This window comes from Pinus tabuliformis, chromosome 8 (genome assembly GCF_031772625.1).
Source record: "Pinus tabuliformis cultivar Carrire ecotype Pingquan chromosome 8, CPIR1, whole genome shotgun sequence".
Taxonomy (NCBI): domain Eukaryota; kingdom Viridiplantae; phylum Streptophyta; class Pinopsida; order Pinales; family Pinaceae; genus Pinus; species Pinus tabuliformis.
The window spans coordinates 1,148,474,687-1,148,479,759 of NC_142294.1; positions in this window are offsets into that span (position 1 = coordinate 1,148,474,687).

A 5,073-nucleotide genomic window follows, 5' to 3' on the forward strand; every position below is an offset into this window, starting at 1 on the left:
TAGATATATATATAGATATAGATATATATATATACAACGTGACACTATCTACCGGAACCGATGGCTTTATTAACCACGATATATATGTTTCGGGTCTAGAGCCCCATCACTTATCGCCATCGGGAGGGTCTGGGGCCTATATATAAGGCAGACTCCTATCACCGGAACCCAAAAATGATTATTGACCAGGGCATATAATGTTTTAGGTCTGGCCTTATGGCCAGACACGGGGTTTTCCCATATATCCTTGTGCTTTCGAAAAACATTGAAGTTGGGGCTTTTCAAAGGGAAATCATACATTGCTAACCCGCCAGGACTATTTAGTGCCATATACATATATTTCAGGCTCGCCTACCCTAATCCTCCACCGTTGATATACCCCTCATGGATCCAATAGTCTACACAAATATCGGTTGAACAAGTTGTTCGAGGAATACCCACTCGAAAAGTGATATGCTCTTTCCTCCTAGCTGCTACATGTCGTTTGAAGAATGGAATCGAGGTCGTCCTAACAATACTGATTACCACTTATGACCCCTTCCAAAATACCATCCGGTTCTATGTTTTACCGTGATTTTCAATGTAAACCGAGTTTTTGCTTGCGGCACTTAATCGATGCATGAATTAAAAAAAAAAAGGAGCCAATTCTTTCACATTTATTCCTTCTGATGTTATAAATGCTTCTTGAAGGCAAGATTGGTGTTTTTAAGCATTTTTATCATATTTATATGAGTATGACTGATGTCGGTTATCTCTATAGGTGAAGACTGAGAGAAGGCAAGCAAGGTCGAAGGATAGGTGCATAGGTACCAAGTATGGCTCCAGATGAAAGATGCATGAGTGGATGTGTTCCATTCAAAGAAGCATCCTTAGGCGTTGTCGATTGAGTTTGACGCGTTGCTTGTGTATTCCTAGAGTGAAACTGCCCCAGATCTCATCATGAAGAGATGACACACAATCGTCATCCGCAAATCAACATCTATTCATTTCACCACGAAATGAAATGCTCCAGTGACAGGAAACACCTTCTACATGTCAGCAATGATACCGATGGCTCTAAATCTATTTATTCGGATCAATATACTGAAAAGAATAGGGGAAGAAAAAGGGTGGCAGACTGAGGAATAAATATTACTTCCAAATAGGAGACAGAGGCTTTTTGGTTGGAAGAAACAACTTTCATTTATTGTGAATAAAGGAGACTGTTTGGTTCAATGAGGAGCCTCTTGTTTCAGTTTTAAGATGCCTTGCCTTTATGTGTTTTCAGACAGGGTTTTTTTGCTGGCACAAATAGAAATGTGTTTTGTTTTTGTGCATATTGATAACGATACAACTTATAATTAGCATTTGTTGTTTCAATCTAATTCTTCATCATAGTTAATTCATAAGAATCCCCTGATTTGAAACTATGTTATACATCAGTTGCAAACTTCACTTCTATAAAAGGGAATGTGTATTCCTGTATGAATAATTGGATTGTAATTAAGAATTGATGTAGCCTTGTTCTTATGTGAAACAGTAATTGATTCACTTATACTGGAAATTCATATATGATGTTTAACCTCTCTTTCGTCATGCTCCTACAGGATAGATTAGGATAGTTAGGACATAGACTAGAGTGGTTAGAAGAAGTATAGATAGGATTCAAGACATAGAGGTTAGTTGTTTTACTTTGTTGATTTAATTGAATTATTCTTCCTAGAAGCAATCTTTCAATGCATTTAACAGTTTACGGGGTCCCTTAAAACCCATTAGAACTAGCCATTCCAAATGAAAGCAAGCCTAATTGGGGTCTGTGATCGGGTTAGTTCCCCTTTTTGGTATAGCAAAAGTTCGCCATGTCAACAAATTGGTGGTAGAAGGAGGGCCTGAACCGCTGTCCACAGATTTTTATGATTTCATCTATAAATGTCACGCATGGACTCAAAAATATTAATGCATGGATCGTGAAGGTCAAAAAGATCCTTTCTCTCATTCGAAAAGGCCTCATTTCAAGGAAGAGACACTGTGGGAGTATCCTTTCACTCAGGAACAACCAGTGAGAATAATTACTCGGGCTTACACTTATTCCCTCTCTCAGCTCCCCATCCTTCACTCTTTACCTTCGACAACTAAAAGAAAGCCAAGCATCTGTTCCATAAATGAAGAAACATCTGCAGCCCCGTCTCTTGAAGATATTGTGCTTGAGTCCATGCAAAGTATTAACACTCCCTGGGAAGAAATTCCTGAAGATCCACTCTCTGAAGGTAATCCCATGCCCAATTTTGGAAGTATTAATAAAGAAAGACATGAAGAAACCTTCAACTAGAACATCCCTATCCTCGATATGGCTAATATTACTCAACCAGGTGGGAACCAATTCCCACCTCCTCCGAGAGCACTTCCTCCCTGGCTCGCTCAGGACCCCGTAGCAGTACTTGGTTAGCAGCATCCCTTACATAAGAATGTAGAAAGAGTACTACCTAAATTCGACCCTGAGTGGGGAGACACTGCTAAAAACCATATTCATTTTTTCTTCTTGGTTGTGCGCATGCTGGGGGTAGTTGATGAAGATATAGTTTGTTGCCTATTCCCTTTTACCCTGATTGGTGCAGCTTCCACATGGTACTTTAGCTTGAGAACATGATCAATCACTTCGCGAGCTGCCTTTCAATAGGCCTTTTTAGACAAATATGGTGATGATAAAACCCCTGTGGCCTTAGTTCTAAAACTATCCCGTTTGAAAATGGAAACCAAATTAAAGGTCAAAGATTTTAACATTCGGTTCAACACCCTGTTTAACAGAATCACGGATAATGCTAGACCTACTGAGGAGGTGCTCATGGAATTCTACATCACTGCTCTCCCTGTCCCTACTACAATGTGGGTCGAAAGGAGTAATGCACAAACCTTACAGGGTGCTATCGATGAAGCAACAAAATTCGGGAATGAAATGCTTAGTCTCTTAGCATGCCATCATACAACCAAAGAAAAGAAAACCTCTCAGTCATCCAAGAATAATAGTGGGAGTGATAACAAAGTGGTTGAGGGCAATGAAAAAGACACCACAAATGTGGAAGTTTCGCACCGAATCATTAAGAAGTTGGCAAACACAGTCATCGATATGAAAAGGAACTTTGGAGAGAGTACAAGTGGGAGTGGAGGAGAATATAACAATAGAAAACCTTTCAAACCTTTCTATTGTAAGAAGACAGATGGTGATCATGGTCCACTTGCATTGCCTACTCCACCTAATGAAGGGGATTTAAAAATAGAAGAGTTGGCTCCTATCAGATTGCTCCTTAACCAACAAGAACCTATAATGGAGCTAGAGCGAGAACAAGAAGATGAGGAAGAATACAAAGTAGAATAGCCCTCGGAAGAAGAATCTCAAATCAATGTATGATGGGATTTCTATACAAACGAGAATGATGATGACCAAGGAGACAATATGGCAGGTATCTACACTAATGAAATCAATACATGAAGAAAGGGGCCACTTGCGGGTGTGATGAAGCTTGTAGACTAGACTAGGAAAGGTGTTCACCCCATGAAGGCATCCCTTCCCAAAGTTCTGAATGAGGGGAATGAACCTAGTGGTGGTTCCAAGAGTACGCCAGTCGTGAACTATCATGAGAAAGAAAATCCATCTCCAAATGTAATGAAGGCAACTCACAATGGTAAAGTCCCACCTAAGAATGGAAAAACTAGTATGTTAACTTTGCCCTATCCTATTTATAACATTGACTACAATATTTTGGATGATCTTAAGAAATGTAGGACTAATATCACATACTTTGACTTGCTGAAATTAACACAGCAAAGAGATCTACTCCTAAAAGCTATGAATGAGCGGAACTACAAAGTTCCCACCATCCCAAGAAGCCAAACCAAGAAGTCGGTCTCTAGCCCTATTAGTACTCCCAATACAACCCAAAACCCAGCAGCCATGGAAGCCACTATAAAAAATGAATAGAAACCCCCAAGATGTTAGTGCAGCCATGGTAGGAAGGAAATCAAAATCCATGACTCCCCCTTTCCTAATCAGATTTGAAATCGTCAACATGAACGTACACAATTGCTTGGTAGACTGAGGTGCCTCGTCCATTGTGATGCCTTACGCTGTTGCTAAAAGAATTCATGCGATACCTGAGAAAACTGGAACTCGAATCATGCAATTAGACAGGAAAAATGTGAAGGTAATTGGGGAATTGAAGGATGTATTGATTCGGATGACTGCTAAACCACAATACACACAAGTCATTGCTATAGTGGTAGTCGATATGCCCGAGACTTATGGAATGTTGCCTAGTAGGGATTGGTCAGCAAAACTGAATGGATAGTTCTCAACTGATTGGTTCCATCTCTTGCTGCCTTAGAAGGGGAAGGGTGATATGCTGAGAGTTGATCGTGAAAAATACATGAAGTATGTCATGATAGAGCTAAACGATCCCAATGAACCTATAATGTTTACCAACTCTATCCTTGGGAATTATAGTTTCAATGTTTGTGCCACAGAAACTTGTTTTGGAGAATTCCATGCTGAAACAGGTGAAGGAACTAAAATAAACACATGGTTGGAAGCTCTCCCCCCTAGTCCAACTGATGAACCACATTGTAATATAGTAGATGATAAAACTAGTCTCATAGGAAGCAATTCAGTTGATGCAACATAAGACTCTAATTTTTGGACAATCTATTTTAATGGTTCTAACTTCCTTGAAGGTGCAGGTGCTGGGAGCATTCTTATTGACCCACAAGGGAACCAACATATGATGGCCAGCCGGTTGGAGCTCGCGTGCACCAACAACATGGAAAAATACAAAGGCTTGCTGCAGGGCCTAAAAAAAGCCATTGATCTGAAGGTAAAAATTTTTAAAGTTTTTGGTGACATGCAAATAATTGTGGACCAGGTAAGGAAGAGGATACACTGTAATGTGCCACACCTGGTAAGGTACCAGCATGAGGTATGGAGCTTAATTGATAGTCTTGATTCTTTTAATATCACATACATACCTCGAGAGAAAAACCAGGATGCTAACCTGATGGCTAGTATAGCTGCAAAACTTCTGCCTGATTTTAGATTAAAGAAGA